Source organism: Schistocerca piceifrons, chromosome 5 (assembly GCF_021461385.2).
Source record: "Schistocerca piceifrons isolate TAMUIC-IGC-003096 chromosome 5, iqSchPice1.1, whole genome shotgun sequence".
Classification (NCBI taxonomy): Eukaryota; Metazoa; Arthropoda; class Insecta; order Orthoptera; family Acrididae; genus Schistocerca; species Schistocerca piceifrons.
Genome location: NC_060142.1, coordinates 204633037 through 204658294, shown reverse-complemented (window position 1 = coordinate 204658294; position 25258 = coordinate 204633037). Strand labels below are relative to the sequence as shown.

The 25258-nt window shown below is 48.1% G+C and overlaps 1 protein-coding gene and 1 pseudogene across 1 annotated transcript in view; both read left to right on the top strand.

Moving 5' to 3' along the window:
• Positions 1 to 25258, top strand: part of LOC124798893 (visual system homeobox 1-like) — a 199846-nt gene that overhangs the window by 65386 nt on the left and 109202 nt on the right. The gene's annotated exons all lie outside the window — the stretch shown is intronic.
• LOC124799430 lies at positions 3466 to 3583 on the top strand (annotated as a pseudogene).

The window sequence follows — 25258 nt, the reverse complement described above, 5'->3', positions numbered from 1 at the left end:
ACAGATCCGGAGATCTTGCTGGCCAGGGTAGTTGACTTACACCTTCTAGAGCACGTTGGGTGGCACGGGATACATGCGGACGTGCACTGACCTGTTGGAACAGCAAGTTCCCTTGCCGGTCTAGGAATGGTAGAACGATGGGTTCGATGACGGTTTGGATGTACTGTGCACTATTCAGTGTCCCCTCGACGATCACCAGTGGTGTACGGCCAGTGTAGGAGATCGCTCCCCACACTATGATGCCGGGTGTTGGCCCTGTGTGCCTCGGTCGTATGCAGTCCTGATTGTGGCGCTCACCTGCACGGCGCCAAACACGCATACGACCATCATTGGCACCAAGGCAGAAGCGACTCTCATCGCTGAAGACGACACGTCTCCATTCGTCCCTCCATTCACGCCTGTCGCGACACCACTGGAGGCGGGCTGCACGATGTTGGGGCGTGAGCGGAAGACGGCCTAACGGCGTGCGGGACCGTAGCCCATCTTCATGGAGACGGTTGCGAATGGTCCTCGCCGATACCCCAGGAGCAACAGTGTCCCTAATTTGCTGGGAAGTGGCGGTGCGGTCCCCTACGGCACTGCGTAGGATCCTACGGTCTTGGCGTGCATCCGTGCGTCGCTGCGGTCCGGTCCCAGGTCGACGGGCACGTGCACCTTCCGCCGACCACTGGCGACAACATCGATGTACTGTGGAGACCTCACGCCCCACGTGTTGAGCAATTCGGTGGTACGTCCACCCGGCCTCCCGCATGCCCACTATACGCCCTCGCTCAAAGTCCGTCAACTGCACATACGGTTCACGTCCACGCTGTCGCGGCATGCTACCAGTGTTAAAGACTGCGATGGAGCTCCATATGCCACGGCAAACTGGCTGACACTGACGGCGGCGGTGCACAAATGCTGCGCAGCTAGCGCCATTCGACGGCCAACACCGCGGTTCCTGGTGTGTCCGCTGTGCCGTGCGTGTGATCATTGCTTGTACAGCCCTCTCGCAGTGTCCGGAGTAAGTATGGTGGGTCTGACACACCAGTGTCAATGTGTTCTTTTTTCCATTTCCAGGAGTGTATTATGTTATTGGAGATATGTGCGTGAACAATGTACTGTTGGAAAAGGCAAACTCTCGAGTTTTACATGGCTCCCGCTTGGTAGCAGTAGTGTGCGCCCACTTCAGTCCAGTAAAATTGGTGTCGGAACAACAGAAAGCGTTTTGTGTTTTACGTTTTGCGGAGTGTGGGTCAGTAATAACAGTTCAGCGTGTCTTTCTCAGTAGCTTGGTGTGGATCCTCCTACATCACAGAGAATTAAACGATGGCGTGACCAAGTGCGGGAATTTTGAAATCAAAGAATTACTGAACAGTGGATCGGTTGCACTGGACCAAATGATTCAGCCTTACATTACTGGCCTCCAAGGTCACCCGACCTGACTGTATGCGATTAGTTCCTGTAGTGGTTAATAAAAGATTCTGTTTATGTGCCTCCGTTACCAAGAACAACGAATGAACAGAGACATGGCATAACAGCAGCTGCAGAAGCTGTAACTCAAGACATGCTCGCTGCAGTGACGGAAAAATCTGAGTACCGCATTGACATACGCCGTGCACCTCAAGAAGGCATATCGCATGCCTACGAAAAGGTATGGAAAAAAAATTGATTTTCCTGTTCATCAAAAAATAAAATTCATTGTATATGTTTATTAGTTTCCGAAATATAGACGTGCCAAATAGGATGATCCTTTTTAATATTCCCTGTATTTGATCTGAACACTGAGAAAGCAAATTTGAAAATACGCTTTTGTCTTGCTATCATCGCATGAGAACCGGCTGACACCATATACATTCTGATGAGTGGCTGTCCGGACACATGGCGCGGTAAGGAAAGTAAGCAGTCTGAGCAGAGACGAATGACGAAACATTGTAACGGCAGAACAGGTGCAATAGGAAAATCCACTGATGTAAGTGACTTTGACAAAGAGCGGATGGTTATTTCCCGGTTCCTAGGAACGAATATCTCGGAAAGGCGAAGTTGTTCGGCTTTTGTCGTGCTACTTCTATAATCGTCAATGGAAAGTGGTAGGAGGGTGGTGAAACCATAAGTGGGCAACATTATTTTCGACGCTCACGCCTCACCAGCGAGGTTGGAACGTCGCCCACTCCATAAAGCGGGATATGCTGCGATCTGCGGCAGACCTGGCGACAGAGTGCGATGACGGTGCAGGAAAAAGTGTTTCAGGGAAGACCGTTCAGAGCACGTTTTCGAACATGGGGCTGACGACCTCTACGTATTCCCATGCTGACACAACGACATTGTCAGTTACAACTGCGGAACTCACGGGAGCTTTGAGATTGGTTCGTAGGTCAATGGAAATGTGTCGCTAGGTCGGAAGAATGACGTTTCTTGTTGCATGATGTCATGGTTGCGCCCAGATACATCATCCACGCGAGTTGCTGCTCGACATACGCATTGTCCCAAGAACGTATGTCGGGCGGAGGAGGGAGGGTAGTGTTAATGCTGTCAGGGGCATTCCGTTGAGCTTCAATGGGCCCTGTGGTAGTAATCATACACACCATGACAGCTGTGGACAACAGAAACCTTATTGCGTATCCCCTTTGTCCATTCATGCATGATGTCTATCCTGACGGTCATAGCATCCTTCAACAGAACAACTGCTCATGTCACAAATCCAGAATAGTCTACATCGCTTTGAGGAGAATTTCTGTCAACTCGCATTGATTTCTTGGCCACCAATTCGCCTGATCTGAACCCGGTGAGTCACGTTTAGACTCTGTCAGGCGCCAGTTCCTTGCCCACAAACCTCCAACCAGTAATTTACGGGTTATAGCGCAATTTGTGCATTGGTGTCCGGTGACACATAGCTCTGGAAACGTACCACGGACTTGTAGAGTCCATGCCAGACATACTGGCTGCTGTACAACATTCCAAAGGTGTACCAACACTCAAGTTATAATATTTTGGCTTATCAGCGTATACGAGTTTCTTTTTCTTTTTTTCCCGAAGGTCCGATCGGGCACGAAATTAAAACTGCATAGAAAATCCGATGAAGTGTTGTGCAGACGTGTTGCTGCAGTGTCTGTAGTATGCCCGTCGATCGCGTCACGTTGTACATTTCAGATCTGAGCACACTATGAGCAAGTAAAGATGCCTGGAACAACATGGTCTTCCACCAAGTGTGAAGACCGTGTTGTCATTCGATTTCTTCACGCTGAGGTGTTCCGCCTGCTTTCATGCAGCCCACATAATGTAGCTGTCGTGCGTGACATCGAAATGTGGCAGTAGTGCATGAACTTCAAAGCAGGATGTACAGACTTCCATGAAGTAAGCGATCAGGGAAGGAAGCGTGTGTCAACCGATGATATTGCTCAGTGAGTGGATCAAACGATTCGAGAAAATGAAGTACGAAAGTCAGAACAAGTGAAGAGGCATATTGTTATGGCATTGTCCTTCTTGGGCAACGGCCTTGCCGCAGTGGATACACCGGTTCCCGTCAGATCACCGAAGTTAAGCGCTGTCGGGCGTGGCCGGCACTTGGATGGGTGACCATCCGGGCCGCCATGCACTGTTGCCATTTTTCGGAGTGCACTCAGCCTCTTGATGCCCACTGAGGAGATACTCGACCCAATAGTAGCGGCTCCGGAGATATAAAATCATCATAACGACCGGGAGAGCGGTGTGCTGATCACATGCCCCTCCTATCTGCATCCTCAGCTGAGGATGACATGGCGGTCGAATTGTCTCGGTGGGCCACCTGCGGTCTGAAGACGGAGTGCGTTGCCCTTCTTCATGAAAATGCTCTGCTGCACACTGCAGCTCCAACGAAGTCGCTCCTGCAGCTTTTCAATGGAAAGTATTTGATCGCCCACCACACAGCCTGGACTTGGACCCCTCTAATTTTCATCTCTTTACTCACAGGACCCGCTATTAGAGCAGCTTTTTGGCAAAGAAAACGAGCTGCAGACCAGCGCACAGAATTCGTGGACAGTATAGGCTGCTACCTTCTATGACGAGGGTATTGGAGAGTTGGTATAACGCTACGACAAATGTCTAAGTCGGAGTGGCGACCATGTAAAGATGTAGCTGAAACGTGTAGCTAAATCTTGCAAATAAAACATTTTTTATTTTCAATATGGTTTATATTTCGCGACCGATCGGACTGTCGAGGAAAATAGCCTTTGTACACAGAATGTTCGGAAATTTCCGCTACAAACTTCTAGGACTATTAGAGTGGAGTGAGTACATAATACTTTTAAAACATGTCTTCTGGGTAGCTTTGTAACAGGGTAGTAGTGTGGGGGTGGTTACGTCGGATTGGTTGATGTCATTTGACATCCGTTCTACCTCTCTGACCTGGTTCGACCGACATTCACGTGTCTGCGACGGTTAGAGCAACATGTTTGAGTAGACGTTTGCAGACATGATCCTTCTGTATAACGAAGGTCACACTAATGGAAGGTCTGTTCGTCGCCTATAAAGATTGTTATGCACAACATCGACTCCAATCGCATACCTATTCCGTCACAATTGCGTAACGGCTGCGAGAAAGGGGTACCTTCACCGTCAGCAGGCGGGACCGGGGTGCTCCAAGGAGACGTCGCAGACCGCAATTGAAAGAGGCCGTACTGGGTCGTATTGAAGAGAATGTGTCAAGGAGTACACGAGCAAATGCACGTGCAATTGATGTTGCTCCCAGCATCGACTGGTATGTCGTGGATGACCAACAACTGCATCGATTTGCCTCCAACACTCCATACCACCTCTGACACCCACGGAAACGTGAATGAGGCTCGAACCGTATGAGAGAGGTACGATATATGTCAAATGACATCAGCCAATCTGACGTAAGCACAACCCCTACCACCGCCCTCGCCCCGCCTATCCACCCTGCTGCGTACCCACCTATCAAACATGTCTTCAACCGGCTGTAGCACGCAAACGGTATGTTTCCAGACGTGGGTTCCTATTCAAAATATTATGTACTCACTCCCATCTACAAGTCCTGAAAGTTTGTAACTGGAATTTCCGAACGCCCTGCATATTCTATTGGTATTATACACTCATGCACATAAATTAAGGATAATGGCAGAATGTGCTGCCACACAACGTGGCACTACACAAAACTGGCGCTAATAGCTTAGGCACACAGGCAACACACACGACACACATCTGTAAGTCCACGGTATTGGTGATATGTTGAAAAAACCGTCCCGAAACACATGCTCTACAAAACGCCACTGTTTCCTGCGCATGTACCCCGACATCAATATGGGATGTGATAACCATGCACACGTACACGTCGACTGAAAGCATCCCAGGCGTGCTCGGTGGGGTTTAGGTCTGGAGAAGAGGCAGGCCACTCCATTCGCCTGATGTCTTCTGTTTCAAGGTAATTCTCCACAATCGCAGCTCGGCGGGGCCGTGTGGTATCATGGTTCAAATGGCTCTGAGCACTATGGGACTTAACTTCTGATGTCATCAGTCCCCTAGAACTTAGAACTACTTAAACCTAACTAACCTAAGGACATCACACACATCCATGCCCGAGGCAGGATTCGAACCTGCGACCGTAACGGTCGCGCGGCTCCAGACTGTAGCGCCTAGAACCGCTCGGCCACTCCGACCGGCTGCGGTATCATCCTTGAGGAGGAAAGTGGGACCCATTGCACCCCTGAAAAGGCGGACATACTGGTGCGAAATGACGCCCCGATAAACCTGACCTGTTACAGTTCCTCTGTCAAAGATATGCAGGGGTGTACGTGCACCAATCATAATCCCACCCCACACCATTAAACCACGACCTCCATACAGGTCCCTTTCAAGGACATTAAGTGGTTGGTGCCTGGTTCCTGGTTCACGCCAGATGAAAACCAGGCGAGAATCACTGTTCAGACCATACCTGGACTCGTCCGTGAACATAACCTGGGACCACTGTTCCAATGGCCATGTACTGTGTTCTTGACACCAGGCTTTACGGGCTCTCCTGTGACCAGGGGTCAGTGGAATGCACGTTGCAGGTCTCCGGGCGAATAAACCATGTCTGTTCATTCGTCTGTAGACTGTGTGTCGGGAGACAACTGTTCCAGAGGCTGCGGTAAGGTCCCGCGCAAGGCTACCTGCAGTACTCCGTGGCCGTTTGCGGGCACTGATGGTTAGATATCGGTCTTTTTGTTTTGTTGTACACTGTAGACGTCCCATACCGTAGCGCCTGCACACGTTTCCTGTCTGCTGGAATCGTTGCCATAATCTTGAGATCACCCTTTGTGGCACACGGAGGGCCCGTGCTACGACCTGCTGTTTGACCAGCCTCCAGTCGCCCTAGTATTCTACCTTTCATAACGTCATCAATATGCGTTCTTTGAGCCATTTTCAACACACAGTCACCATTAGCACGTCTGAAACCGTCTGCACACTTACTTACTGGACCGTACTCTGACATGCACTGACATACCTGTGCGTATATGGAATGCTGCCAGCGTCACCGTGCGACGACCACAGGTCGAATGCACCGCATGGTCATACCCCGACGTGATTTAAACCCGCAAACCGCCCACCAGAGCGTTGTTTCACCATGTATGAGCATTATCCTTAATTTGTGAGTATGAGTGTAGATAATTAATTGTTCTGATCTATATCCCAAAAACCAGAGTAGTGCATAACAGAACAGGTATTAAGAAGTGTTTTAAATCGCAGTATGGTGACGTCGGAATGAAAATAAACTGGAAAAAGTTGTCGTCTTTCTGTAGCACTCTGGTTTGTGTTGACTTCTAAATTTTGTTGCGTGCTCATTGGGTGACGTATACGTCACCACAAGAAAAAGAGCTAGAATACCTTATTTGTAGTCAGAGTCTTGTAGTTTTTTGAGATCACAAGAAAAATGTCGTACGGAGGCTGCGTCTGTCTGGATGCGGTCTGAACTTGGGAGCGACGAGACGGGGCTGCGTCGCGGCCGGCGGACGCGCCGCTTGGGTGGACCGTAGCGTGTTAACAGCGTAATTCCCGCCTTGCTCGACGCCGCAGGCGCTAATTCAACGGAGAGGCTTTACAGGCTCTTCCTATCGGGCTGTGCCCCGCTGCAACGCTGCTCCTTTTACAGCGATTAGGCTTGTTACATACAACTGACAACCTTATTAATTTGACGGAGGAAAGAGGAAAGGGATTGGGGGACGGGAGAGGGAGAGAGAGAGAGAGAGAGAGAGAGAGAGAGAGAGAGAGAGAGAGCGTGGGGCGGGGGGGGGGGGGGGGGAGATAGATACAGATACAGAGAGAGAGAGAGAGAAAGTGACAGAGGAGAGTGCAGGGGCGGAGGGGAGGTGGAGGCTCATTCCCCTTCTTCACGCTTTTTTTTCTTCCAGCCGTGTCGTTTCGCTCTTTTTATTCTCTTCTGCCCGCCCCGTGCTGTCCGCTGAGACGTCTGTCGCGTGGCGATTATACTCGTTCCACTGTGGTAACAGGCTTACTAATTTGACGGGGCGAGGTACAGGATTAGCTGGTCTCCCTCTACCCTCCTCCAGCGCCACCACATGCCGTCACCAGCACTGCCGTCTAATTTCGCAAGCTGGCTACTTCTTTTCAGGGAGAGAAAGGAAATAAAGCAGCCTGTACCTACATACACTCCTGGAAATGGAAAAAAGAACACATTGACACCCGTGTGTCAGACCCACCATACTTGCTCCGGACACTGCGAGAGGGCTGTACAAGCAATGATCACACGCACGGCACAGCGGACACACCAGGAACCGCGGTGTTGGCCGTCGAATGGCGCTAGCTGCGCAGCATTTGTGCACCGCCGCCGTCAGTGTCAGCCAGATTGCCGTGGCATACGGAGCTCCATCGCAGTCTTTAACACTGGTAGCATGCCGCGACAGCGTGGACGTGAACCGTATGTGCAGTTGACGGACTTTGAGCGAGGGCGTATAGTGGGCATGCGGGAGGCCGGGTGGACGTACCGCCGAATTGCTCAACACGTGGGGCGTGAGGTCTCCACAGTACATCGATGTTGTCGCCAGTGGTCGGCGGAAGGTGCACGTGCCCGTCGACCTGGGACCGGACCGCAGCGACGCACGGATGCACGCCAAGACCGTAGGATCCTACGCAGTGCCGTAGGGGACCGCACCGCCACTTCCCAGCAAATTAGGGACACTGTTGCTCCTGGGGTATCGGCGAGGACCATTCGCAACCGTCTCCATGAAGCTGGGCTACGGTCCCGCACACCGTTAGGCCGTCTTCCGCTCACGCCCCAACATCGTGCAGCCCGCCTCCAGTGGTGTCGCGACAGGCGTGAATGGAGGGACGAATGGAGACGTGTCGTCTTCAGCGATGAGAGTCGCTTCTGCCTTGGTGCCAATGATGGTCGTATGCGTGTTTGGCGCCGTGCAGGTGAGCGCCACAATCAGGACTGCATACGACCGAGGCACACAGGGCCAACACCCGGCATCATGGTGTGGGGAGCGATCTCCTACACTGGCCGTACACCACTGGTGATCGTCGAGGGGACACTGAATAGTGCACGGTACATCCAAACCGTCATCGAACCCATCGTTCTACCATTCCTAGACCGGCAAGGAAACTTGCTGTTCCAACAGGACAATGCACGTCCGCATGTATCCCGTGCCACCCAACGTGCTCTAGAAGGTGTAAGTCAACTACCCTGGCCAGCAAGATCTCCGGATCTGTCCCCCATTGAGCATGTTTGGGACTGGATGAAGCGTCGTCTCACGCGGTCTGCACGTCCAGCACGAACGCTGGTCCAACTGAGGCGCCAGGTGGAAATGGCATGGCAAGCCGTTCCACAGGACTACATCCAGCATCTCTACGATCGTCTCCATGGGAGAATAGTAGCCTGCATTGCTGCGAAAGGTGGATATACACTGTACTAGTGCCGACATTGTGCATGCTCTGTTGCCTGTGTCTATGTGCCTGTGGTTCTGTCAGTGTGATCATGTGATGTATCTGACCCCAGGAATGTGTCAATAAAGTTTCCCCTTCCTGGGACAATGAATTCACGGTGTTCTTATTTCAATTTCCAGGAGTGTATATACTCCACAGAGCCGCTGCAGGTGTATATGATGGAGGACACGTGCTATCAGCGTTATCGATCTCTTGCCCTACCACATTCGCGTATTGAAATAGCAATACACTAGTCTCTCTTACCTTAGTCTCATATACTTCAAGTGGTTAAATCTACAACCAAGCCTAGCCGTCATCAACATGGATAAATTAATGTGTACAGAGTAGTTACTCTCGGCGGAGTTTACATCGTTACTCGTTTAAGTTCATATATCGGGGCTAGACAAATATATGGAAACACCAAAACACAACAAACTACCATGCCTAATACGATGTAGCAAACCGCTCGTATTATAACGCTTTCCAGGCGTTTCCAGAATGAGATTTTCACTCTGCAGTGGAGTGTGCGCTGATATGAAACTTCCTGGCAGATTGAAACTGTGTGCCGGACCGAGACTCGAACTCGGGACCTTTGCCTTTCGCGAGCAAGTGGTCTACCATCTGAGCTATCCAAGCACGACTCCCGCCCCGGCCTCACAACTTTACTTCTGCCAGTACCTTGTCTCTTACCTTCCAAACTTTACAGAAGCTCTCCTGCGAACCTTACAGAACTAACACTGCTGGAAGAAAGGATATTGCGGAGACATGGCTTAGCCACAGCCTGGGTTTCCAGGCGTCTTGGAATGGGGGACTACAGGTCCTATATGGTTTTCAAGGGAACCTTATACCCTTTTTCCTGCAATACGGTGCCAAGTCCAGGTAATGTTGGTGCCAGTGAATAGCGATCAAGCACCCTTCTCTTCAAAGTAGAGCACAAAGACTCAACACAAATAAGATCTGCCGACTATGGTGGCCAGAACAGATGCGACAATTCATCCTCGTACTCACAAAACAAGTCCTGGACGATGCTAGCTATATGGACAGGGGTCCTGCCGTCTTGGAACTCAGCTTCCTTCTTGGAGAACAAGCATTGTGCCATGGGATGGACCTAACGAGCCAAAATGGTAACATAATCCTTGCTGGTAAATTAAGGCAGAAGTTGCAAACTGTGTGAAACGAGACTCATGCGACCAAATTACTTTCTTCCATTGCTCCATAGGCCAGGTTTAGTGGCTTCGGCACCACGTTTTCCTGTTACCAGCATTTGCATCACTGATGAGTGGTTCTGGAATTTCACCTCGCCCTCCAATTCCCTGCTTATGGAGCTCGCCTCGTGTGGTGTTTTGATATTGACAGGGATCATGTGTTCGGCATTCATTTCAGTAGTAACGTTTGCAGCTGTAGTCCTCTTGGTGTTCCTGACAACTCTCTTTAATGATCGTCTGTCAGAATCACTCAACATACACTTTCGTCCGCGTTGCGACTTATCAGATGTTATATCGTTCCCCCCCCCCCCCCCCCCCTTGCGGCATAAATCTTTTCTATGCTGCCTCTTGAAACGCCGAACACTTCGGCTATCTTAGTTACGGAAGCATCTACCATATGAGCACCAACAATTTGCCCACTTTCGAATTCACTTCGCTCCGACATAATGCCCTCACAACTACACAGAACACCGTACTGACCACGACTCACATATACAACGTGTTGAGGACATTGCGCATGTGCCGTTCGTGGTCAAATACAACAGCACAACGTCCAAGTTTGGCTAGAATCTGCATTTATCTTGAAGCATATTTTTCTCGCCGTAATTCTATATTTCTGTCCGACGGCTGTATAATATAAAGTATAGCCACTCGTTATTCATACGAGGGTCACATCAAAAGAAATGCACACTATATATTTTTTTAAATCTATCTTTAATTCTACATGTTTGAAAAGTTTTGCGGTGTGTAGATACGTAGATACATCCTTTACGAACAATATTTTCATTTCTCCAAATAATTTCCGTCCCTCTTAACTGCCTTACGCCATCTTGGATCCAGCGCCTGTATACCCGAACGGTAAAATTCTGGGCCAACCTGTTGGAGCCACTGTTTGGCAGCGTGCACAAGGGAGTCATCATCTTCAAACTTTGTTCCACGAAGAGAGTCTTTCAGTTTCCCAAAGAGATGATAGTCACATGGAGCCAGGTCAGGACTGTAAGGCGAGTGTTTCAGTGTTGTCCACTCGAGTTTTGTGATCGCTTCCATGGTATTTTGACTGACATGTGGCCGTGCATTGTCGTGCAACAGCAAAACAACCTGCTTTTGCCGATGTGGTCGAACATGACTCAGTCGAGCTTGAAGTTTCTTCAGTGTCGTCACATATGCGTCAGAATTTATGGTAGTTCCACTTGGCATGATGTCTACAAGCAAGAGTCCTTCGGAATTGAAAAAACACCGTAGCAGTAACTTTTCCAGCAGAAACGGTGGTTTTTAATTTTTTTTCTTGGGTGAATTTGCATGATGCCACGCCATTGACTGCCTCCTCTTCTCTGGTGAAAAATGATGGAGCCATGTTTCATCACCTGTCACAGTTCTTCCAAGAAATTCATCTCCACCATTCTCGTACTGTTCCAAAAGTTCGCTGCATACCGTTTTACTTGTTTCTTTTGAGCCACCGTCAACATCCTGGGAACCCACCTGGCACAAACCTTTTTTAACGCCAACACTTTCAGTATTCTGCAAACACTTCCTTCCCCTATCCCAGCGTAGCGTGACAATTCGTTCACTGAGATGCGTCTGTCAGCAGTCACCAATTCGTTAACTCTCTGCACACTGTCTGGAGTGTGTGCAGTACGAGGCCTGCCGCTGCGAGGACAATCCTCAATATTGTCGTGCCCGCTTTCATCACGTAACCTGCTTGCCCACCGAGTAAGTGTACTGCGATCGACAGCATCGTCTCCATACACCTTTTTCTATCTCTTGTGAATGTTTCCCACTGTCTCGATTTTACAGCACAGGAATTCTATGACAGCACGTTGCTTCTGACGAACGTCAAGTGTAGCAGCCATCTTGAAGACATGCTGTAACGGAGCCACTCACGGGAACAGGTTGAACTAAGTTTGAAAACAAGCGGGGAGGATGTATCTACACACTGTAAAACTTCCGCGCATGCAGAATGAAAACTTTATTTTTACAAAAATAGTGTGCATTTCTTTTGGAGTGACCCTCGTAATAGCCACTGATAAACTACCTCAGTACATCGTTTTATACGGCTACACATGACAATACGTATGGTCCACGTTTATATCTATATTTGCTCACCGAGACCCTTTTAGTCCTCAAGTAACATTATGGTATACGACGGAGACTACTTTTTGTATCACTGGCATTTTCCTCCTTACCCGTTACTTCCCCAAATAGAGTGCGTGGAGAGATACTGAATGACTATTGGTAAGTCTCAGTAGAAAGCCGTCTGCGATCAGGCCTAGAGGATCGCGCAGTGTCGTTTGGCCGTCGGGCATGGGGTCAGGAAGGACTCTCCCTGCCGTTGTAGGGTTTCCAGAACTTGGAGCCGCTACAGCTCATTCCAGCACCTTCTCAACTGGCGTCACGAAACTGAGCAGACGACAGTCGAGTCCCCTACAAGAAAAATCCCTACCTGTACAGCGAACTGAACCTGGGTCATCGGCAAGGCTGTCAGACACGCTGACCACTCAGTTACGGAGGAGAAAAGTCTGTGTCAACTAACTCTCCATTTCGCGAAATGTAACTTCAAAGTAAACCGTGACGCACCGCGCCCCTCTTGTAGAGTCAACCACTGGAGTATGATACGCATCTCCGTGACTCCCTAGCGCCTTCTACACGAACCCACGATCAAACGCGTTGTTTTATTTTTATTTTGGTATACTCTTTGTTAATCATAAAAGGTTCGGGTCCCTAAGTGAAGAGCAGTATTCAAATACGTATCACTCTATACTCTCCTAAGCTACTCTATTTTGCTGGTGAATTATATTTCCTTAGGATTATTTCAATGGAGTAGTCTGGAGTTCGATTTTCCTGCTGCAACTAATATGTGATCCTTCCAAGACGAAACGTCTTGGAATTTTAGGTCTTTATTTATTTATTTTTCATGAGTCTCCTGCGAGTTAGACTGGATTGGATTGTTTGGGGGAAGAGACCAAACAGCGAGGTCTTCGGTCTCATCGGATTAGGGAAGGATGGGGAAGGAAGTCGGCCGTGACCTTTCAAAGGAACCATCCCAGCATTTGCCTGGAGCGATTTAGGGAAATCACGGAAAACCTAAATCAGGATGGCCGGACGCGGGATTGAACCGTCGTCCGCCCGAATGCGAGTCCAGTGTGCTACCACTGCGCCACCTCGCTCGGTGACGAATTTGACACGGTCCGCCCACGAATTCCTCTCTTGTGCTAACCTCTTCATGTCAGAGTAGCACTTGAGCCTCACGTCCTCAGTTATCTGTTGGGTGTTTTCCAGCTTCCTGTCTTCCCCTACTGCTTTTACCCTCTACAGCTCCCTCTAGTACCATGGAAGTTATCCCCCGATGCACTAAAACAAATGTCCTATCATCCTGTCCCTTCTTCTAGTCTGTGTTTCTCACGTGTTGCTTTATTTGCCGATTCTGCGTAGAACCTCCTTACTCGTTATCTTACTAATCCACATAATTTTCAACTTCCTTCTGTAACACCACACTTGAAACGTTTCTATTCTCTTCTTTTGTTTTCACACAGTCCATGATTCGCTACAATACGATGTTGTGCTCGAAACGCAGATTCTCAGAAAATTTACGATAGTTACACCTCACACTGGGTACAACACGGCCATTATTGATAACTGTATCGTTCGGAAGTTTTTTGAGTCTGCTTGCATAAGAAGCAGAGGTGGATCAACGCATTATTGACTTCTTCAGTTTGTGGGACTCTTTCTCTAGAATAAATCACCCAGTTTTTCTGAAATTGTAATTATTTGTTTGTACATGTGCAACACATCTACCGATTTACGTACTATTCGGATAATTTCTTGGTGCGTCGTGCCTCGTTCTTTATTTCTTTTTGGTTTTTTGCCTTAGAATGTATTCGAGACGTCTGCTATGCCGGAAGGGATGCAACGTAGATACAAGTTGGCCTTGCTGCAGACGATGCGAGATGATGAAGCACATTTCCGCCTTAATGCTTCGCTGCCCGATAGTGACGCGAGAACATATGAGACGCCCCCCCCCCCCCCTCCCCCACTCACCCGGCACACACAATCGCTCTCGCGATCGGAACTCCCGGAACGCTCAAAACAAATTATAATTTTCTTTCGTCGTCCCCGTGGGCTTTTTTGTTGTGATTTCATCCCACTAATTATGCCATTAGCTCAAATTAAACTCAACGCGAAGTGGCATCCATTAATAGAATGACGAAGGAGGTTTCGTAGTTCTAAACAAAGTTGTCTGATCCTTAGCATGCAGGTAGAGGCGACAGCAGGAGAGAGGGTAATGGAGCGGAAGAAGAACGAAAGAGAGAGAGAGAGAGAGAGAGAGAGAGAGAGAGAGAGAGAAGGTGCCCGTCGATGTCGGGCTTATTATTCTGGCCTCGTTTGAATTGATTAACAAACTGTAGGCTACTAATTTGTTGGACGACGTTTTATTTGAGGCGAGTGAGGCGTGCACTCGCTGTTTGACAGCGGCTCGACTGCGATGGCAGCGGGCGATGCGCGTCTCAACCATTAGGCCCCTTGTCTCGCCTTATGTAAATCATTTAGGGGCCGCCCGTCCGCGTTGGCGCCGCCTTCCTTTTTCCGAAACATCGCGGCTGTGCCTCCCCCTCCCCCCCCCCCCTACCCCATTCGATCAGAAGGGCGTAAATTATGCAGATAAGAAAGAAGGCGGCACGAGAGATGCTAATTAGACGCGCGTTACTCACGCCCGCTGACAGATCAGCTGGCCCGGCGGCCGCGCACGCAGCCGCAGTAGAAGCCCCTGGCCTGCGAGCCCAGTGCGCTCGCGATTTGTTTCCGTCCGCGCATGTGCACTGGAGGTACAGTCCGCAAAGGAGCAGGGAGAGCGTTATGCACAGCGTTCCACCCACGAGGGAGAAATTCATATAGGGATTTACGGTAGCACGTCATGCTTCGCTGTCAGAACACTTTGAGAACTGCAGTCTTATCAGTCTCTCATTTCGTTTCCTATTGGCTGGTTTAAAGTCTTCCATACATTATCTAGGTGGTATTGTACAGTTTTAATTATTGTTAAGAACTGTATTATTCAATAGACGGCTGTAACGGTGTACGTTAGACAATCGACTTCGGTCTAGAATCAGACATCATCGGGTCCAGAAACCAGTCACCTAAGCAATGACGTAATTCGAATAATAATAATCAGATATACATTGTTCCAGCATTGATATTAGCTGTAAATACGTAATCATGTACAATACTGTATTGCTTTTGTGCCACATACCACAGAAGTAAGACGAAATCCTGTCGACATGTACGAGCGATGTATTACGGTATAAAGTGAAGCTGGAAGCTTAAGATACCTGCTTGAAAGTGGCCCTATTGCTATTCTAATTAAGCAAATGCATAGCTGAGATGGTTCTTTGACCCGATGATGAGACCGAAACCCATAGTCTCTAATTAAGTACACCGTTAAAGCCGTGTATTCAATAATGCAGTTCTTAACATTCTTCCATCATATTTTTGTTTATTAGTAAACAGATTACAACAACCGGTGTGTACTGCACTACTTGAATTGCATTGTAAATATGTTATCGTATTCTGTCTCACTTCTACTCGCATCCGTAATTTTGGGCCGAGTAATTGATTCTGCATTCGTTTTTGTTTCATGTGAAATAGAGGCTATTTTCGCCACGTGGTGTTCTGTCAACCTACGTATATTTGATACGGCTTAGGAATTTGTCTGTGGACTGGTCGATTTCAATGAGTTGTAAGTATATTGCTTTTTATTCTACTTTACGTTTGCTTCCATCCGTTTTCCGTACTTTGTCGCATTTAGTGAGGAACTCCATTTTAAAAACTTTTGAAAAAATGATATTCAGCGTCATTATGTCTTTTCATGGACTCAGTATGTAATCCTGCTTTGAATGATTTTGCTTCTGCCACAGAGTGTCACGCATTTCACAATGACTTGCAGAGAATGGATATATACACAGATGAGTATGCTTTGTAATCTTAGTGACTAGAGCAGTCTTCCTCACAAATACCAAAAAAGAAACGCAACCACGGTTAGACAAATGTATTCACACGTTATTAACAGGTGCTACAAACAATACGGGCCGGCCGCTGTGGCCGAGCGTTTCTAGGCGCTTCAGTCCGGAACCGCGCGCAGCGTGCAACTGGCGGATGTCTTCACAGCGCTCTCTGCTCTCTCGTTTCCGAGTAGCATGCCGGCGCTTGACTTTACGCCGTAACAATAACTGCCAGAGATTTCATTGTCAGGCAAATAATAAAGTCTGTCGTGTGACTAGGGCCTCCCGTTGGGTAGACCATTTACAGGGAGCAAGTCTTTTGATTTGACGCCACTTCTGCGACTTGCGCGTCGAGGGGGTTGAAATGATGATCAGGAGGACACAACACCTAGTCCCTGAACAGAGAAAACCTCCGACCCAGCCGGGAATCGAACCCGGGCCCTTAGGATTCCATCGCCCTGACCACTCAGCTACCGGGGGCGGACATTGTCAGGTGATACAGATAATTTGTGTGTGTGTGTGTGTGTGTGTGTGTGTGTGTGTGTGTGTGTGTGTGTGTACACGTACGAGATATCTGGCACTGCTAGTTCAATACGAAATATAGATAGAATGGCAGTACGCTTCTTACGGAATTATCTTCTGTGTGGTGTGTGTGTGTGTGTGTGTGTGTGTGTGTGTGTGTGTGTACACGTACGAGATATCTGGCACTGCTAGTTCAATACGAAATATAGATAGAATGGCAGTACGCTTCTTACGGAATTATCTTCTGTGTGGTGTGCATGCTTCACTCTGTTCCAAAAGAAATGTTTCGCTGACAGAGTTGTTTCAGAAGTATATTGAGCCGCCACCAGCACAGATAACTTTAAAGCCGTCTAAAAGTATTTTATTTGCATCATTTGTCTTCATTGTTGAATACCGTGTAACAGATGTTTTAGACACACCTTGCGTGTTCGTAGCATACAGTGACGAACTTGTCAGCGGTTCGCGAGGTAAGGAATGTCGCGGAATTCTAAATGTGCCGTGAAGAAGCATGTGATCTTGGAAGCAGCAAGGAAGCGAATGTCTAACAGAGGCGCCGGCATTCCTGTGCCCGCAAGCGACGGGGAGGGGGAGGGAGGGGGAGGAGGAGGGGGGGGCAGCATCAGTAGGGGCGCAGGCGCGGCCGCGACAAGGGATTTGCGTCAGGCTCGCTGCCGAGGAAAGTCAATTTCCTGCGAGGCCCCCACCCACACCCACAAGGATTACTGGCGCCGGCGACTCCGCCACTCAGGCGCCCCGCCACTGCGTTTACCTTTGCCTCGCCAGCCGCCAGCAGCTAGCTGCCGGCCCGCTTCTTTGGCGAACCGGAAGGCTGCCAAAACAACACGCTGCCAGTAGAATCTCCATAGCAGGTATCTATGGCGTCTGTTCCAGGTAAGCAGTGGGTGCCGTATACTCCAGAGGATTCGACAAGGAAATGCTGTTACAGTGAGTCAGTTCCCTTTGCCTTTATTTTCAGTCTGTTTGCCCAGCCTCCGCCGATCCACCGCGAAGAATACTGTCGCTCTGAACCTGAGGGCTACTACAAAATGTACAATCTAAGACAGAAAAAAGACGACGCGCCATGAAAGAATTAAGCGAATGGGACGGAGGTCGGCAGACGCGATGTACATGTACAGACAAAACAAGTTCACAATTTTAGAAAAATTGGATGATTTATTCAAGAGCTTCACAAACTGAGCAAGTCAATAAAGCGTTGGTCCACCTCTGACCGTTATGCAAGCTGGGTATTCGGCTGGGTACGCTCGACGGAGTTGCTGAATGTCCTTTTGAGACATATCATGCCAAATTCTCTCCAATTCGTGCGTTAGATAGTCAAAATCCCGAGCTGGTGGGATGGTGCTGCCCATAATGCTTCAGGTTCTCAACTGGGGAGAGATCCGGCGACCTTGCTGGCCAAGGTTGGGTTCTGCAAGCAAGAAGTCAACCAGTGTAAATTCTCGCCGTGTGTGGGCAGGTGTTATCTTGTTGAAATGTGTGCCCAGGATGGCTTGCCATGAAGGGCAAACTGGCTCTAAGCACTATGGGACTTAACATGTGAGGCCATCAGTCCCCTAGATTTAGAACTACTTAAACCTAACTAACCTAAGGACATCATACACATCCATGCCCGAGGCAGGATTTTAACTTGCGACCGTAGCAGCATGGCGGTTCTGGACTGAACCGCCTAGAACCGCTCGGCCACAGCAGGCGGCTCCATGAAGGGCAACAAAAACAGAGTATAGAATAGTGGGTCCACTGCTGTGCCGTAAAGGCACCTTTGATGATAACCAAAGCGGTCCTGCTATGAAATGAAACTGCACCCCAGACGATCACCCCTGGTTATCGGGCCATATGGCAGGCGACAGTCAGGTTGGTATCGCACCGCTATCTGGGGCGTCACCAGACACGTCTTCGCTGCTGATCGGGGCTCAGTTCGAAGCAGAACTCATCACTGAGCCATTTCTACTCCAGTTAATGACATTCCTGTCCCAATATGCCCTATACAACTGCAAACATTCTTGTTGGTGTACAGAGGTGAATGGTAGTCGGTGCACGGGGCGCCATGAACTGAGCCCCATTTCTGTGAGTTGCCTATGAATGGTTTCTGAAGCACCAGTTGCACGTCGGATCGATAATAATGATGAATCCAGTGCTCCGAGTGCCTCTCTGATGATTGCTCAATTCTCTCATTCTGTCGTCTCTCTGTTCGACCGCTTCCTTCTAGATGTGTTCGTCCATGTTTCGCCCGTTCCTGCCAACATCGTCGCATAGAGGCATCGCTACTATTCTAATGTCGAGCAATTCGCCGATTAGCCCAACCGGCTTCTTTGAGCCCATCTACACGTCCCCTCTCAAAAGTTGAGATCTGCATGTACTGTTAACGCGCCAGTCTGCGCTGCATAGTTACTGTCCAGCTGAGTACACGAAATGAAACTCGCAATGACATTGTGCCTTGGTATCGGCATGTCTTCTGTTTACTATCCTTGCCGACTCCGCGGTGAAATTGCCCTGCAACGTCACACATATTTCCATCGGCCGCCGAAGTTTACATTCTTGCATTTTCCGTCGATATCTGCATGAATATCAATTTGTGACCAATTTTCATAATTCCTTCGTAGTTGGTGGATTTTCCTTTTCCTTTATCTCTTCTTTTCTTCTTAGATTGTATGTGACATTCGCATCGCTCGGAGTATGACAGGCATTTGCAAGAGCTCTGTATCCTAACCGACTACTGTCCTGCGCCAGTCTTTCATCACTGTCTGTGCTTGTGAACCGCACATTCAAGAATCGCCGTGGTCAACGTGAGTACAGAAGAGCCGAAAGATTAGGGCCACTGCTCATCGCGAGACTCAATGGCACCTGGTGGCATTTTATGAAGTGACATGGTAAGGAAAGTATACAAGATGATTCCATGATGATTTTGTAAGCTTTGAGAAATGACGGAGAAGGGTAAATGTATCAATTTGACGTAACTGACTATGGCCTAGAAACAACCGGGTCGAAAGTTACAAGCAGGTATCATTCTGATACTTATGGCATTGTAATACATATACTGCTACTGTTGTTGCTAACATTTTCAAAATGGTTCAAATGGCTCTGAGGTCATCAGTCCCCTAGAACTTCGAACTACTTAAACCTAACTAACCTAAGGACATCACATACACCCATGCCCTAGGCAGGATTCGAACCTGCGACCGTAGTGGTCGCGTGGTTCCAGACTGAACCGCTCGGCCACAGCGGCCGGCCGCTAACATTTTAGGGTAGGCAACTTGCAAAGGTGGTAGCATGGATCAGAAAAAAAATATTTACCAAACATTGGCTCTAAATATCATACCTTAATAGCTACGAGCACTTGTTCATCTTCTTCAGCGCCGTGAAACGCATCTCTTCCACAGCAAGCTCTTTGGTTTCCATAGTTTTGGAGGAGGTGGTCTAGACCAAAAGAAAAAAAGCCCAGTAAATTTGGGCTCTAAAATGCATACCTTAAGAGCCAAGGACATGTGTTCAGCAGAAGACATGTGCTTCACAGTAATGAAGATGACCAAGTGTTCATAGCCCTTATTAAGGTGTGCATTTTAGAGCCCATGATACAAGACATTTTCTCCTGTTTTGGTCCATAATACCATCTCTGGAAGCTGTCTACCCTACAATATTAGCAACAACAGTGCTTGTGCCTGTATTCCACTGTCAGAAGTATCAGAACGATTTTCGCTTGTAACTTTCGACCGGGTCGTTTGCGGACCAAGGTACTTGACTCAAATTGATACATTTACCTTTCTCCATAATCCCTGAAAGTTTGTAACAACATCAAAGAATCACCCTGTGCAATCGGAGCAGAGAAGAACTGGGATGATAACAGCGACGATATGTGCCGAAAATAGGGAAATACATTGACTTTGACATGGCCCAACACCGGAGAACAAGGATTTAAGAAATGGCGGGATTGGTTGGCTGTTCTCATGCTGGTGTTGTGAGCATCTGTGAAAAAATGTTGAAGGACGTTGAAACCACAAGTGGGTGAGAAGGTGTGTCCCCTCTGTAAAACAGAACAGGTGCCTGTCGATCTGTGACAGAGATGAGGACGCACTACATTTCTGCCGCAGTCGCAAGTGTTTGGCAGCACACCGGTCAGTGTACATTCTCGAATATGGAGCTCCTCATCAGCTAGTCCCTACGTGTTTCCATGTTGGCTCAACAGCAACATCAACTGCGACGCAGGGATCATCGAGAGTATTGCCCTCTGTTTGGGACCTTTACGTAGTAGGAATCACAGATGTAACAAAGGAGACACAAGAAATACAAAAATCGAAGCGCAAATCATCATATGTTCGGCTAGTAAGCATGAAGCTTCACGGATATGTTTATCTAGCTCCAGTGGCATACGCTACAAGAGAGGCGTTGTGCGTTATGGTGCGGTTTACCGTTAAAACGTCAAGTCCACTGGTTCCTAGAAGATTCAACAAATACAGAGTGATTCACGAAGATATGTAAATATTTTAGCATGTTATTCTACAAGTAAAACTAAAGAAACTAGTTCATATGAACAAATGTTTAGTTACGGAGATACAGTTAATAAAAGATTGTGGCTGAAATTTAGCAACTTGTCTAATATGAAGCCATCTAAAAACTGTACGAGGTTAAAGTAAAGCACGATTTCCATTTATTTTGTTTTTATTGATCTGGTGAATCTAATAAAACATGTCCCAGACGTGTATCTGCAGTAGTTTTCCAGAACATCCAGAGAATCAAAGACGTAATTTCGTAAAATGTTTAATTTATTGACTACTTGGCCAATTTTTTTTTTTTTTAATTCGAGACAACTACACAAAGTTCTTAGCTGAAGGCTTTTGACCCTGTACCGCACAAGCGTGCCTATGGAATATCATCTCAGTTATGTGATTGTATTCGTGGTTTCCTGTCAGAGAGGTCACAGTTCGTAGTAATTGACGGAAAGTCATCGAGTGAAACAGAAGTGATTTCTGGCGTTCCCCAAGGTAGTGTTATAGGCCCTTTGCTGTTCCTTATCTGTATAAACGATTTTGGAGACAATCTGAGCAGCCGTCTTCGGTTGTTTGCAGATCACGCTGTTGTTTATCGACTAATAAAGTCATCAGAAGATCAAAACAAACTGCAAAACGATTTAGAAAAGACATCTGTAGAATGCAAAAATTGGCAGTTGACCCTAAATAACGAAAAATGTGAGGTCATCCACATGAGTGCTAAAAGGAATTCGTTACACTTCGGTTACACGATAAATCAGCCAAACCTAAAGGCCGTAAATTCAAGTAAATACCTAGGCATTACAATTACGAACAACTTAAATTGGAAGGAATACATAGAAAATGTTGTGGGGAAGATTAAACAAAGATTGCATTTTATTGGCAGGACACTTCGAAAATGTAAGAGATATACTAAGGAGACTGCCTACACTACGCTTGTTCGTCCTCTTTTAGAATACTGCTGCGCGGTGTGGGATCCTTACCAGATAGGACTGACGGAGTACATCGAAAAATTTCAAAGAAGCGCACCACTCTTGTGTTATCGCGAAATAGGGGAGAGAGTTTCACTGACGGGATTTGGGGTGGACATCATTAAAACAAAGGCGTTTTTCGTTGCGGCGGAATCTTCTCACGAAATTCCAATCACCAACTTTCTCCTCCTAATGCGAAAATATATTGTGGACACCGACCTACATAGGGAGAAACGATCACCTCGATAAAGGAAGGGAAATCAGAGCTCGTACGGAAATATATAGGTATTCGTTCTTTCCGCGCGCCATACGAGATTGGAATAATATATAACTGTGAAGATGATTCGATGAACCCTCTGCCAGGCACTTAAATATGATCTGAAGAGTATCCATGTAGATGTAGAAGTCCCTCTCAAACTGTCGGGTGCTGATAACGCGGTCTCATACGGGTACGCAGCAACTTCCTGTCCTTGTGAATGTTCACTCAGTATCTGACACTGTTCACGCCTGTTATATACCGTATCACGCCTGGTAACAACACTAAACACGAACAAAACTAAAGTACTCTGGTGGCCGTCATACCTGTCGCAGAGAATTTGAACTCCAGTCATTTACATACTTATCGATGACGTGTACCTGTACGAAGTTACATTTACTTTCGACGATGTCATCTGGGTGCTTCACCTTTTTTGCCAGCCAGTGTATTTTGCCCAGCTACGATGATGAAAGAGGACCACAGGTACGTCTTTCGGCAGAACGTAACGGTGCGCACGTGACAAGACACCGTAACCACTGGACCGTACACGTGTGGCCGGCGCGCTGTCGCCGTGTGACGCTGCTATTCCCTACTGATCCTCTGCGATCGGTCCTCTGTCGCAGGACAGATCCCCGTTCCCGGAACGGCCGCCTATCGTAATCTCATCTGCGCGGCCACAATGGCGGTGGGCCGTGTTTATCTTCCGACTGTCGGTCCGGGCCTCTCTGTCCATTAGGCGGCCACGCTGTGTCAGTCAGCCGCGCTAAAGAGCTAAAGAGCCGCGCAGGTCCACGGCCGGCTCCGGGCCCCCCTCCGGTCACTTGCTAATTGCTTATTAGGCGTCGGCCCTCAGATAGCAGATAGCGCCCTACAGTCGCGCGCATCCCTAAACGCAACAAGAGATCGAATGCCTTCACTAGGTTGCCGTCTGCAACGCTGATTCTGCGTCAATTAGGAGATTTAATCTGGAACTTTTACAGTAACCCCCTTCGAAAAATCGGATCAAAGGATTTAACACTGAATCTCTCTCTCTCTCTCTCTGTCAGATCTTATTGGGCTTAATGCTGTTTCCTGTTCATCTGTATCTGTACTTCGCAAACCACTTTATGGTGGGTGACGGAGGGCAGTTTGTGAACCACTGTCACGCCCCCCCCCCCCTTCCCTGTTCCAGTCGCTAACGGTACGTAGAAAAAACAATTGTTAAGTTCCCCTTTGAGGTGAAAAGCGTCTGGTTTTATCTTCATTGTGCTTCACGAGGAGAAGGACGAAGTTTCATAGGAATGTATGCTCTCGCAATTTCAGCAGTAAACCGCTCTGTAATACAAAGCACCTGTCTTCTAGCGTTTACTCTGCCACTGGAGTAGCATGAACAGCTGCGCTTCGCTTTCTCCGTTACTAAACGTTCCTGTGAAGAAACGTGCTGCTTTTCTTTGGATCTCCCCTGTTTCCCCTATCAGATCTAGCTGGAAATGATGAATATATGACGAGCAATACTCAAATAGTGGTCGAAAGAGGATTTTGTAGGCTGCCCTCACTAGCGGGTGGACTTCACTTCCTGTGGGTTCCTACAGGGCTAGTTTTATACGACCTTTTCATTTAGAATACTAAATACTCGTACCCTCAGATATTTAATGCATGTGACTGCTTCCACTGACTGTTCAGCAATCATGCAACCACGCTAAAACGAGTCTTCCCGCCTATTTATAAGCAATACGTCGCATCTGTTTATGTTGAGGGACAAATGCCAGTCCCTGCGCCAAGAGAAGACTCTCAGTGTGTCTCCCTGCAGTTCGGTAGAGATTTCTAGCGTTGCGACCTCTCTATATACAACAGCCAGCATCATGCACGAACTGTCTAGCCGGGCTTCCGACTTCATCCACTCCATTTCATAAGGAATGTCATCAACTGATTTCTGCAGACACGTTACAGGTACTTTACCGAGGACAAGTGTGATCCTCTCATCTAATTCGTCTACAGTGCCTGGGTTTGTTCTGTACAGCTTTTCTCCCGTTCAGCCCACAAGAAGAAGTCACAAGCGGTGAGATCGGGTCTTCCCGGAGTCCATTCGTCGGCTCCTCGTCGTCCAAGCCAACGCCCTGGAAAGTGTTCGTTCAACCATTCGCGAAGGATGCAGGCGAACTGCGTTGCTCCGTCTTGCTGAAGAAGTATATCCGCAACATATAACCCAGGGTTCGGTGTGGGGCGGCGGTGGGATGAGTGGACTGCTGTAACCTGTTGTGGGGTTGTGTACCACTGCGGGCTACGGGGGGACGGAGCCTTTCCGTCGTTTCTGGGTCCCCAGTTCCATACAATACAATATCCGCAACATTGCCCCATTGTGATTACAGTGGCTACACGTATTTACTCGGCATGTGGCGATACCGGACGCTGTTCATCAGATGATGTACATTTCCGCTGTTAATTGCTTCAGTTGGGCTTCTTGATTAAACACTGTACATTGTTTTATACTGTGCCGTCATGTTAATGTGACCGTATCTTGAAACCCTAAATAACTACCTTCTGTAGCGTGGACCTCTGTGAGACGTGCAGGAATAGAGTCAATTAGGTTCTGGAAGGTACCAACAGGGATCTGGAGAGACGCCAGCTCCAGTACCATGACCAGCCGCACTCTGTTTCTCTGCGGAGAGTCCATGGCGCGAACAGCCCAATCGAGGCGGTCTCATATATTCTCGATTGGGCTTGAATCCAGTAATTTGGTGGCGAAGAGGGTTGGGTAAACTTCTACTGGTGCTTACAGCCACGCACGTACACTAGAAGCTGTGTGACACGTTCTATTGTCCTGCAGGGAGATGCCGTCGTGCCAACAAAAAAAACTGGACATGGTCCCCAAGGATAGATGCATACCTGTATTGAACCAATGTGCCCTCCAAAATGACGAGATCAGCTAGGGAATGCC